This window comes from Talpa occidentalis, unplaced genomic scaffold, assembly GCF_014898055.3.
Source record: "Talpa occidentalis isolate TD23 unplaced genomic scaffold, MPIMG_talOcc4v2.1, whole genome shotgun sequence".
NCBI classification, from domain to species: domain Eukaryota; kingdom Metazoa; phylum Chordata; class Mammalia; order Eulipotyphla; family Talpidae; genus Talpa; species Talpa occidentalis.
The window spans coordinates 122,882,851-122,896,765 of record NW_026555331.1 but is presented as its reverse complement, the minus strand read 5'-3'; positions in this window follow the sequence as shown (position 1 = coordinate 122,896,765).

Below are 13,915 nucleotides of genomic sequence, written 5' to 3'. Positions count from 1 at the left end.
CATTTTCTTCCAACAAGAAATACTGCAAAATTAGAGTGTATAGATGTAGAAATCAATTTAATGCCATAATTTATTTTTTTAAAGAAGGATTCACCTGCACGTTGGGTTTCTCTAGCTGTTCACTAGGACATTTTATGACAATTAGGCTCAAGTGCTCGAGTGTGTAAACCCTTCCATTTTAACCTGAATATTATTTCATGGTATATGTCTAGCCTTTTTATATCTCCTGATTAAGATGTTACACACCCGGGCCTCCCCTGGTGGTGCAGCCTTTGAGCGCTGGGCTGCGAAGCTGCCTGCAGGATCTGCAGCACCAGTTCGATCCCCGGCCACCGGCAAGGGTCCCACATGGCACGCAGACCTCTCCTGCCACGCCCACTGCTCGCCTCAGCAGTGTATTTCGTCAGTCTGCCTGTTCTGTTCCCTGCTCTTGCTCTGGTGAATTCTCTCACCCTCCTGACTGTACCCAGTGCTTGTATAAATAAATAAATAAATAAATATCTTTAAAAAAAAAAAGATGTTATACACCCACCCACGCACACACACACCCCACACACACCAATCAGTCAGTGTAGAGTTGGGTGATTCTAAGGGTTTTGTTTAAGAAAGAAGGAAACTTCTGGAATATCCAAATGATAAAGTATTTCCCAGTCTCTCCACTTCTCCTTATTTTCTCCTTACCTCCTACATAAATGTTTAATAATGCTTCAGAAATAATGCTTCTTTTTAACTTCCATTAGAGGAGTCTTGAAGCTTATCTAGCATCATCCTGTGTCTCGATTGTGAAGTTTAACACTCTAGAGTCTTTGTGATTTGTGATCAAAAATTGGTAAATTCTCCTTTTATTTAGCTGAGTTCCTTTCCCTTTCTACCTAAGCTTTAACTTTGGGTAAGTCCCAAGCTACATCAAAGCTTTCTCTTCTCTGGATTCCTTTGGAGTCTGACGATCAGTCTCAACTCCCTATGGGTTCTTGCAGTTTGCTTCCTGATCAGCCTGAACCAGCTTGTCAATACCGACAGGAAATCTATTCTATAATGTTCAATGACCTCAGGCCACTGCAGAATTTCAAGCCTCCTTTGTTCTCATCCAGGTGGGATCCCCAAATTTCTGGAGATTGCAGAAACACAGGCTGGAATTCTACATGCCTTTAGTTTGCTGCAATCCTCACAAGTATCCTCCCCCAGAGAAGGCTAAGGCTACTCTGGGAGTCTGCTATATCTGCAGCAGATAGAATTCTGGGTGCTGTGCTTGCACTTTCCATGCTGAAACCCCAGCGACACTTTCAGCCTCCAGCTCCTGAGTTCTGCTTCACCGTGGGAAACACACATGCTTGAAGTAGAGAAAGGATGAAAGGGGGGGTCTGGATCCCTCAAACAGGTTCTACTCCTGTCTCCCCACACATATTTCTTTTGGAGTCTACAGAATGAGTGACCCTGATTTTCTTTTTTTCAAACATTCTTTTTTGTTGCTCTGAAAAACTCTTTCATTTCTAAGTGGTAGCTTCATTCCAGACTAAAGATTTCAGATAAATTAAAGTCCCTAGTTCCTTCCCCCACTAACCCAAAGAGAGCAAATGAACCCCAGAGCTTATATAAGTATTTGCCAAAACCAGTTTGGCTGGGTATAGTATTCAAGTGTCACTCGAATTGGGCCCTTTTCAACTGGTTTTGCCCAGCACTGTCTAGAACAGAGGAAAATGCTTTTTATTCATCCTGCCAGCATCCTACATAATGTCTTAGATGCATACCTTGAGACAGCGGATGATCCACTCATACTAAAAAGTGTCCCTTCAAACTGGATACTCGTTAATGGGCTGTCATCAGAGCAGAAAGGTTCCCCTTTTCCTTCTGCTTTGATAAATTTCTCTAAAAATGAATAAATTTTGTGCAAAAATCATACAATAGATGCTCAGTCCCACAGTTAAACATTTTTTTTATAATAAATTTTATTTTTATATTCCCCATACAATTGCAACCCCCCCATTCTGACCCCAATCCCTCCCTCCCGCCCCCCCCCCCCCCAAAAGGGTCTCTGGTTCATAGTTTTTTGTTGATTTGATTTCACTTTCTTATAGTTATTCATTTTCCTGGTCCCTTATTTAAGTTTTCTAGATTCCTGCTATGAGTGAGACCATCCGGTATTTTTCTTTTTCTTTTTGGCTTATTTCACTGAGCATGATCCCTTCCAGTGCCATCCATGTTGCTGCAAATTGCATGTGTTTATCTTTTTTGAATGCTGAGTAATATTCCATGGTATATATGTACCACATCTTCTTGATCCAGTCATCTATTTTTGGGCATTTGGGCTGTTTCCAAAGCTTAGCTATTGTAAACAGTGCTGCTATAAACATAGGTGTGCAGGTGCTCTTTGGAATTGATGTTTCTGTGTCCTTTGGGTAGATACCTAGGAGTGGAATTGCTGGATCATATGGAAGCTCTATGTTTAGTAGGTCAAGAAATCTCCACACAGCTCTCCATAGTGGTTGGACCAGTTTGCACTCCCACCAACAGTGCAGGAGAGTTCCTTTTTCTCCACAACCTCGCCAACATTTGTTGTGCTAGTTTTTTTAATATGTGCCATTCTCACTGGTGTAAGATGGTATCTCATGGTAGTTTTGATTTGCATTTCCCTGATTACAAGTGATGTTGAACATTTTTTCATATGCCTGTTGGCCATTTGCATTTCCTCTTCAGAGAAGTTTCTTTTTAGCTCTTCTGCCCATTTTTTGACTGGGTTATTTTCTTTGTTGTTGTTGAGTCTCATCAGCTCTTTGCAGATTTTTGTGATCAGTCCTTTATCATTAGTGTTGGGGGCAAAAATGTTCTCCCAGTTGGTGGGGTTTCTCTTTGTTTTTGTTATTGTCTCTTTTGCTGTGCAGAAGCTCTTTAATTTGATGTAGTCCCAGCTGTTTATCTTTGCCTTCACTATCACTGCTTTGGGTGATGTATCTGTAAAGATGTCTTTGATGTGCAAATCACGTAGTGTTTCGCCTATATTTCCTTCTATATATTTTATGGTTTCAGGTCTTATGTCTAGTTCTTTAATCCATTTTGAGTTGATTTTTGTGTATGGTGTGAGGTAGTGGTCAAGCTTCATTCTTTTGCATGTAGCAACCCAGTTTTCCCAGCACCATTTATTGAACAAACTTTCTTTGCTCCAATGCATAGTCTTTGCTCCTTTGTCAAAGATTAGTTGACCATAAATCTGTGGGTTTATTTCTGGATTTTCTATTCGATTCCATTGGTCTGTATGTCTGTTCTTGTTCCAATACCATGCAGTTTTGATGATTATGGCTTTGTAGTAGAGTTTGAAGTCTGGGAGTGTGATGCCTCCATTCCCTTCTTTCTTTTTCAGGAGAGCTTTGGCAATTCGGGGTTTTCGTGATTCCATATGAATTTCATCAATAATTGTTCTATTTCTTTGAAGAATGACATTGAAATTTTGATTGGAATAGCATTGAATCTGTATATTGCTTTTGGTAGGATAGCCATTTTAATAATGTTTATTCTTCCAATCCATGAGCAGGGGATGTCTTTCCATTTCTTTGTGTCTTCTTCTATTTCTTTTAACAGTGTTTTATAGTTTTCTTTGTATAGGTCCTTTATCTCTTTTGTTAGATTTATTCCCAAATATTTGATTTTTTTTGTTTCAATAATAAAAGGGATGGTTTTTTGATTTCTTCTTCTTCAGATTTATTGTTTGTGTATAGGAAGGCTACTGACTTTTATGTGTTGATTTTGTATCCTGCCACTTTACTGAACTGATTGATGAGTTGAATTAGTTTTTCCGTGGAGTTTTTGGGATTCTCTATGTATATTATCATATCATCTGCAAAGAGTGATAGTTTGACTTCTTCTTTTCCTATTTGGATTCCTTGGATGTCTTTCTCTTGTCTTATTGCTCTGGCTAGGACTTCCAGTATTATATTGAAAAGCAGTGGTGAGAGTGGGCATCCTTGTCTTGTTCCAGATCTTAATGGAATTGCTTTCAGCTTTTCACCATTGAGAATGATACTGGCTGTTGGCTTCTCATAGATGGCCTTTATGATGTTGAGGTATGTTCCTTGTATCCCAAGAATTTCAAGGGCTTTTATCATGAATGGGTGTTGCACTTTGTCGAAAGCTTTCTCAGCATCTATTGATATTATCATATGGTTTTATATTTCTTTTTGTTGATGTGTTGGATAACGTTGATTGATTTTCGGATGTTAAACCATCCTTGTGTCCCTGGAATGAATCCTACTTGGTCGTGGTGAATTATCTTATGGATGCATTGTTGGATTCTGATAGCTAAAATTTTGTTGAGGATTTTTGCATCAGTGTTCATTAGGGAGATTGGCCTGTAGTTTCCTTTTTTGTGTTGTCCTTATTCGGTTTTGGTATTAGTGTAATGTTGACTTCATAGAATGTGTTTGGTATTGTCTCTTCCTTCTCAATTTTTTGGAAGAGTTTGTGAAGGATAGGCACCAATTCATCTCTGAATGTTTGGTAGAATTCGTTTGTAAATCCATCAGGTCCTGGGCTTTTGTTTTTGGGGAGGTTTTTGATTACCATTTCAATTTCGCTGCTTGTAATTGGTCTGTTTAGGTGTTCTATTTCTTCTTTATCTAGCTTTGGGTGATTGTAGAGTTGTAGGAATTTGTCCATCTCCTCTAGATTGTTGAACTTGTTTCCATACAACTCTTCATAGTAGTTTCTGATTATTCTTTTTATTTCTGCTGTGTCTGATGTGATTTCTCCTCTTTCATTTCTGATCCTGTTTATTTGTGCTTTCTCCCTTTTTTCCTTTGTGAGCCTGGCTAGGGGTTTGTCTATTTTATTGATTTTTTGGAAGAACCAGCTCTTGGTTTCATTAATCTTTTGGATTTTTTTTTAGTTTCAATTTCATTTATTTCTGCTTTGGTTTTTATTATTTCTTTTCTTCTACTGGTTTTGGGGTTTTTTTGTTGTTCTTTTTCTAGATCTTTGAGCTTCGAGATTAGGTTGTTTCTTTGAGTTCTTTCTTGTTTCTTGATGTGAGCATCTATTGCTATATATTTTCCTCTTATTACTGCTTTTGCTGCGTCCCATACATTTAGGATATTGGTGTCCTCCTTGTCATTCAAGTCAAAGAATTTTTTAATTTCTTCTTTGATCTCCTCATTAGTCCAGTGGTCTTCCAGTAGTGTGGTTTTTAGTCTCCATGAGGTAGGAAAGTTCCTTGCCTTCTTTTTATGGTTTATTTCTAGCTTGATGCCTTCATGGTCAGAAAAGATGGTTGGTATGATTTCAATCTTGGTGTATCTGTTGATGTTTGTCTTGTGCCCCAGTATGTGATCGATCCTAGAGAATGATCCGTGTGCGCTTGAGAAAAATGTGTACTCCGTTTTTGGGGGGTTTAGTGTTCTATCGATGTCTGTTAAGCCCAAATGCTCTAGGTCCTTATTTAGAGCTTTAGTTTCTTTACTTATTTTTTGTCTTGTTGATCTATCCATTGTTGATAGTCATGTGTTGAAGTCTCCCACTACATATGTGTTTTCTCTGATGTCTGTTTTCAGAGATGACAACAGTTGTCTGATATATTTTGGTGCTCCTTCGTTTGGTGAGTATATGTTAATTAGTGTTATTTCTTCTTGAAGTATTGTCCCTTTGATCATAATGTAGTGACCGTTGGGATCCCTTTTTATTTTTTTGAGTTTGAAATCTGTTTTATCTGATATAAGTATAGCTGTTCCTGCTTTCTTTTTTGGTCCTTTTGCTTGTAGGATTGTTTTCCATCCTTTAACTTTGAGTCTATTTTTATCTTTTGTAGCTAAATGTGTTTCCTGGAGACAGCAAAAGGTTGGGTTTTGTTTCTTAATCCAGGCTGCAACTCTGTGTCTTTTTATTGAAGAGTTTAGTCCATTTACATTTAGGGTTAATATTGATATGTTAGCATCTGTATTTGCCATTGTGTTTGTCTTTCCTTTGATTTTATTCTTTTAATATCTTTTTTTTCCTTGCCTTCTTTCGTTGTTATTCATTCCTCTGAGGTTCTGGCTTTAGGATTCCTTGTAGTATTTTTTGGAGTGGGGGTTTATTGGTAATGAAGTTCCATAGTTTCTGTTTGTATGGGAAGGTCCTTATTCTTTCTTCACAGTTAAACATTTTTAATAGAACAAATTGAACTAAAAAATTCTCCTACTGGCCTTTCTGCTGTGCCTTAACAGAGTGGCCATGGAGAAACTTTGACCCCATCTGTACTCACTTACTCAGTCTCTGCTTCATACTTTGGGTCCTCCTCTTCCATCTGTTCCCAGCTCTCTCAAGTTTAAGACTTAAGCACTCACCTAATGGGTAATTTGTGGTGGACAAATGGTCATCAGGGCAGAAGACACATAGGTACAATAAGGAGGTGTTATTCCAAAGCAACCAGTGATGGCTCTGCACATGGCATTTGAAGGTGACTCAGCCCTTCTGAACCAAATCCATGCTAAGGAAGAAATGGGTTGTGGATTTATTACTGCCTTAAATTCAAGCTAGAGTCACTTGCAAATCAGAAGAAATAAAACATTGTACTTAGCTATATTGCCCACCTTCCAGGAGCTTCTAAGGGGTTGCTCTCAAGAAAGTAAAATATGGTAGCTGACATATAGCTAAAGTAGAGATTCAACACAACATGGTGCAGAATACAGAACAAGGGGTATACAAAGCCATTTAAGAGACAATAGCTTCCCAGCCTGCAAGACAGTAACCTGCCTGATGTTAAGCATAGCTAAAGAAATAATGTGAAAATCAGGAGCATAAGATCAGCTTGGAAGCATAGACAATTAGGGCCCAGGAACAATTGGCAGGGGCTTGCCAAGCATTATTCAAGGAGAGGGAATAATCCCCTCCTGTTGGCTGGACCAATCCTATCATGTAGGCGGAAGCATCAGGCTATCCCAGCCTGATGCCATTAAACATTGGCTTTATCTGAAGAACAGTCTTTGTTCTGATTTCCTGCTCTCCAGGCCATTTCTGATTATTATGTGACTTCCTCTATAGTCCTGCCTACGGAAATGGATCAGTTACAAGGGCTTTTAGTATTCCATTCTGTATTATGTTGTTTTTTTTTTTTTCCTGATTGTAAATGAACAAAATGGCATTTTGACCACTATATTATTCGGCTTCCCCTGTAGATCAACCAGCTAAGGGAGAAAGGATTGGTTATATAATAAATGGGCTCCTGTCCTCATGAGAGGTATTTCTCATTGAAAATGACAACCTGAGATTCTGTTTTGGGGACTCAGTGTATGTGAGTCTGCCCCTGAGGAGACTCACATTCACTCAGGGAGCACTTGGGTTTTTGAGCATATGATAAACACATATGCTTCTAGATGTTATTATTTTACCATTTTTAGGCAAAGATAAAATATCCAATTCATAGTGTAATACCCAGTGCTTACTGTGCATGGCATGCTCAACATTAACGTCTAGGTTTCTAGAACAAAAGTGTGGCATCATTTTCCTAATATTCATTTTTTAAAGCTTCCCCTAAACTCAGTGTAAAATAAAGTGTTTTAAATTTCAACTAAATTAAAATCATGGTGCAGATGTATTTATTATTAGGCCTACTAATTAAGAAGGGAAAAGAAGAAGGCAACTGAATTTTTTTAACCCCAAACTCAACTCCTCCTATTCTCCTTATAAGCAAGAGGGATAATGATATTTGTGCCAAGAGATGAGAAGAATTTCCATCCTGTTTGGATTATGCTAAGATGCTTTTGGAAGACACGTAAGAGAAGAAAATGAACTGGTAGGAAAGTACAACTCTCTATTTACTTCTTTTTTTGGATACACATTTACAAATCCTCAAAACTAGGCCCTAAAAAGGCAGGATTTCCAATTTGAAGCAAGCAGAAGCAGGGGGCTTTTAAAATGGAATGACAGAATTGCCTAGGAAGGGATCCTATCCAGTGGTAATGGTGCTGTTTCCATGGCAATTGCAAGCCCAAGTCAGATTCACCTGCACACCCAGTCTCTCTGCTCCTTTTGTTTGGAGCAAACTACCATTAAGCAGCACACCACACTATTAGCAAGACAGAGGCTTTTAAGTGAACTGGATGCCACCTCTCTGTGTACACATCTTTTATTCTGTAATGAATCTGCAACTCTCTAAATGCCTTGTGATTAACATAATAACAGGAGAGAATTTGGGGAGAAAAAAAGTCTAAAAATGTTTGTGTTATCACCCAGACCAATTTTTCTGAGAATTTGTCTTTAATTCACAAATCCAGTGATTCCCAAACTCTGGTATATCTCAGAATCCCCTAAATTTGCAAAACACAAATCCTCAGGTCCCACCTCCAGAAAATCTAATTTAGTATGTCTGAGATGGGACCCAGAACTATGAATTTTTAACAGGAATCCTAGTTAATTCAGATACAGATGGTCCCAAGGCCACACTTCTGAGAAGTTGTTTTGGGTATTTAGGGATACTGTTCCCTCATGGACAATCATGATTTTAAAGAGAATTGAATTTCAAGGACTTTCTCCCCCAAAGAATCTGCTCTGAATATATTCAGATCATCTGCCTTTAATCAGGTGACAAAGTGATTTCGGATAGGCTTGGGATTTAGTCTTTTTGCTTTGGGGCTTGGATCAATGTAACTTTCAGGACTCCCTAAGAACAGTATCCATGTATCCAGTACATGCTGTGGCACCCAGTCAGCTTCAGAGAGCAGACAGGGGAAGTTGACACTTCCAAGTTCAAGACAAAGAGATCAAGTTCTAATCAGGTTCTGCCTTTCTTTTAAGGGTCAATGTGGACTTCAGCTTTAGGAAGGCTATAGACTCAAAGCTTTGCCAAGGAGAGGACCATACACCTTCTAGAAGTCTTTTATAGCAACTTCTTCAGTCATCCTTAATTTTTCCCAGCCTCCCAGCTTTAGATGTACTAAGACAATATCTCTCCATCTCCCTCAATGCTTCTTTTACCACATTCTGTTTGTTAAATAGATGCAGAATCTGTACAGGCTCTAACCTCTGGGGATGGCCTTGAAAAAAGCCTTATAGCTCTAGGAAAGCTTCTGCAAAACCAGCATTTATGGTAGACAAGAGTCATGTACAGTAGCTGAAGTTTATGTTCAAAAATTCGAAGGAAATCTTTTCAGGAGGATGCTCCCTCTGCCCCAACCCTGGAGTCCTCTGTTTCAGAAATAACTTCAGTGTGCATGTGCCACAGCACTGCAGGTGGTACTTATGCTTTTATTCAAATTCAGTTTCCCTTTGAAGGAGAACAAAGTGGATCTGAATAAAAGTCCTATTTTTGGAAAGGAAAAGTAAGTGATGCACTGGTAGGTATTTGCAATGTGAAAACTCCTTCCTAAGGCCTTATCCTCAATGACTGAACTTTCCTTTCAGCAGGTGGCTTATGAGGAACCCAAATTACAGGGAGGATCATATGAAATGGGAACTAAAGGGCTGGTTTCAAATGTGAAGAGCATTGAAAATAAACATATAGACAGTTGTTGGCAACAGCTCCCCCCAAAAAAAATTTTTACTAACTCTTATGAGCTAGAACATCTCTTGCATGGACAACTGCAGGTTTGTAAGCAAGTCACTGTGTAGGCCTGAGCACAGAGATGTTGGGTTATTATCCTTATCAAATGACATGGTGGAGTTCCACTACTAAGACAGTCCAGTGAAGGGAAGCAGTAAATGTGGTTGAGCTTGTAAGCTTCAGAAGCAGGCAGCCTGAGTACAAACTCAGACTCATATACTTCCTGGGCTCCTCATCTGTAAAAGGGAATGATGACAGGTAAGAGACAGCTCATGGCTAAATTGATAATTAGACAAGGTGGTGCATATTAAACCTTCAGTTAAAGGCTGGCACTTAGCAAGTGCTCAGGGCAAGTTTGCCATTCTAAATGTGGAGAAAGGCTGTTTGAGATCACTCTGTGGACACACTGGATTTTTTTTTTGAAAGGTCATGGGGACAATGCCATCACCATTTGAATTAGAAAAGTTAGCTCTCTGGTGGCCATCTGTGTCCATGGGAGAGATGCTGTAATTAGCCATTGAGGCTCTCTTGACCAAGCAGTTGGGAGAGAGCGTGCCAGTAAGGTTGGCTCTAGCTTTAGCCATTCCTGTTTCCTCCTGACCACGACCCTCTTTTCCTCCACACCCAGCCTTTACCACCAGACAGATCCTATTTGCAAATCTTTTTCCTTATCCCATTAGTACCCAGAAGTCCTGTTTCTTCTTAAGTGCTGCTCACTGTGTAACATAGAACAAGGGGCTCAGTGTCTTCCTGTGCAGTTGAATGAAGCAAAAGCCTTTGGAATCAACAAGAAAAAATCCACCTCTCCTCCCAGGATGATGGGTGCGTCCCATCCCCTCACCTTTCATCTCTCTTTCCTCTTCAGATATTCATTGATGCCTGTGACTCTTATGTGTGCCAAGTACCAGTGGTATGTGGCAGACCAAGCAGACATAGTGCCATCCTCGTGGTGCTGCTATCTGACAGGGAGAAAGGGCATAAACAGGTAAGAGACAAAAAAACATAATTTCAGCTTGTAACAAGTGCTTCAAAGAAAAGCAAGAAGGGGCTGGAAGAAAAGAATAGTGGAGCAGGCAGTTGGAGTGTTACTTTCAGTAGGGAAGGGATGGCAGTGGATGGTATTTTAAGCTGAGAAAAGAGAACTGCAGGTGAGGTGATGTTCGAAACAAAGCACCAAGGTTGATCTGAGATAAGGAGGTTAGAAAAAAGAAAGACTGAGCTTAGGAGTTGGTGCTGACTTTGGACCTGGTATCCCAGAAGGCCTAGGGACATATATGCACGTGGTGGGCCCCTGGGTGTCTGCTCGGTTAGGGATTTACAGAACAAGATGCAAATTCAGTAATTCATTAATCACGTGTGTTTATGGAGCATTATAGAACATCAGGCACTGTGCTGGGCACTCTGACTACATCAGCAAATAAAGCAACACTATTCCACTTGGTAGAGCTGATGTTCTAGCTGGGAGGCACAGAAAACAAGTAACAAAACTAATATCACAGAAAATGATGTCCTGTGTTAGAAGGTATTAAGTGCTATGGGGAAAAAGGAGGCAGGTAGGCAGAACAGGATAAGGGTGGAGTGGCAAGTGCAGATTCAGAGGGTGTGTGTGTGTGTGTGTGTGGTTTTAATTAGAGTGATCAGTACTGACCTTGCTGAGAGTTGGATTGAAGAAGATAAGGGGGCCAGAGCAGACTGACCAGTTGGTATGAAGGCCTGAAGGTGGGGAACTTGAGAATCTGAGTAATGATGAGAATGGTGAGTGTCTGGGCACCTGGACCTTTGCTGGTGACTGAGCTAAACAGGGAGGCGAGCCTGATGGTGTCCGACGTGATGGGGCTGCAGCACATGGTGCTGGCACGCACAGCAGCTGCCGTTCGCAGACTCACCTTGTAGTCACAATATTCATGGGCTGAGGCTCAGGAGCCTTGGGGCGTTGGCGTCCTGGACCAGGTGCTAAGAGCAGCCAAGCACTCTCCGTTGCCTTCAAGTTTCCCTCAGTTTTCCACAGTGCCCCACCCTGGCTCTCTCAACCTCCCACGGGCTTCGTGGGGTCACACTACCCATGTCCTCTCCTGGTCCTGTTTTGTCCTAATCCCAATATAACCCCCAGCCACTCCCCAGTATGGAGGACCGGAGTGAGATGTCAGGAGGGGAACTACCGGTCTGGGCTAGCAAGTGTTGCTGATGAGGGAAGGAACTGTGTGAGGAGAAAAGTCAGCTACTCACAACCAGACAAATTTTGGCTTATATTTTGCCTTTGCCATTTATAAGTTGAGCTACCTTTCAAAAGTAATTCTCAATCCCACATAAGAACCTGAGGGTAGGGTCTCCCTATTGGTGTAAGGGATTAAGTCAGCACTATCAAGCTATCGCCAGCAACTGCAGCATGAGTTCCATCGCTGGCCAGGGAGCTGACCCACATGCGCAGCAGACCTCGCCTGTCTTGCTTGCTGCTCCCTCAGCAGTGTATTTCAGTCGATCTGCCTGTTTTGTTCCCCACTCCGTCTCTGGTGAATCGTCTCACCTCTCCACACCTCTGGCCTACACTCCAGCTCTTGTATGCATAAATAAATAAATCTTTAAAAAAAAAAAGAACTTCAGGGTACCCCCCACCCCGAGTAGCTTTTGTATTTTGAGGCCTTCACCCTTGGATTTTTTTTTCTTTTTGAAATTAAAGTCACATAACATAAAAAGTATAGAATTCAAATGTCAATATATTTCGATTAGCACATCTAATTTCAAAACATTTTTTCTGATCCCAAAGAGAGACCTATATTATTACCAATTACTTAGCGGCCCCCCTGGCCTCAGCCCCAGCAACCAGGAATCTTCTTTTCTGACTCTGTGGCATGATTTGCCTCTTGCAGACACTTCACACAAATGGAATCAGAGAACGAGGGCTTTAGTGACTGAGTTCTTTCATTTCGCATAACATTTTCAAGGGCTGTCCATATTGTAGCACAAATTAATACTTCTCTCTCTCTTTTTTTTCTGTTTGACTGAATAATATTTCCCTTTGGATTTAGTTAACACCAGGGGGTGGATTTCTGTAGTACCTAGTTCTCTGCACAGACTTGCCATTGATAAGCAGTCAGTGCTCCTCATCCCCTAAACTCAAGACCAATATACAAATGCTTTTACCTTCATTGCCTCCTAGGTCCTGAGGCACATACCTTCTTGGGCTTCTGTTTAGCTCTAAGACAGATCTAGATCGTAATTATTATCATACAGATAGTTGTGAAGACAATTGAAATAGTTTGTAAAAGCATCTCCTCTTTTCCTCTGTATTGTATGTGCTGCATGGAATGCTCTCTTGCTGCTTTAAATACCTTGTTTCCTAACCACACTGGAAGAAGTTTCTCATCTCCCAGCTCTTGTGACGTGTTCTGCACACAGGGCTCTCCAGGGTAGTAAGAGTTACGATTAAGCTGCAGCTTAGATTCTGGGGGTGCTTAGATTCTGATTATGGTCCTGGATAAAAGGGCTGCTTATCTCAGGGATATAGGAGGCAGTGGGGGAGTAGGAGAAGCTTGGCTCAGAGGGTTGTTAGAAAAATGCCTAAAAGGAAAGCTAATAACTGTAAACACCCCACTCGATGCTTGGTTTCCAGTTGAAAGTGCTGAGTTGCAGTTGGTATCCCAGCACAGACAGTTCCTTTTCCATTTGCTGCAGTTCTCTGGCCTGACTGGTCACTACTCCTGCTGCACCTCAGTAAGGGGCCCTTGGGTTTAGAGGGATGTATTTGGAATGGCCTTGGTGGGGAGGGGAAGGTGTATACTTTTCTGGGCGCGGAGACCTCAGGCTGGGCAGTGGGACTTGGTAGAAAGTTAGTCTTGAACAAACCAGCACTCCTCTCCTATGATATTTAGGGAAGCCCCAGAGAGACACAGAAATAAATAAAAAGGAAAAAAGAATGAATGATTTGGGGAGAGAATGGAGAAAAGAAAAGGGTGACAACATACTGGTTTGATTTGGGTGTAACCCTATTCTGTGATCGACTCTTCTTATCCCAGATTAGTGTCTCATTCATTTTGGGCCCTGGGAGTGGTTCTAAATCATCTCTGTGCCACAGAATTGCCTAGGGAAATTAAACAACATAAGGATGTCTAGGCCTCTCTCCTAGAGATTATAATGCACTTGGAGGGTGGAGTTTGGGTAATCTGCATTCCTAGTATGTCTCCAGGTGCTTCTGACATACACAGAGTTGAAGCTCCCTCTTACTTACCCTAGAAAACTTCCCCTCGGCTGCCTTATGACAGCCAGCAAGATGGGACAACGAGCCACCCCAAAACATGCCTTTGACTGGAATTTTTTTCATGGGAGGGCTCTGAAGGCTGGGTGGAAGAAGACTTGATATTGAGCTGTAAACATCTCCCTATAAGTACCTCTCCCAGGAAGACTTAATCTCCTTAT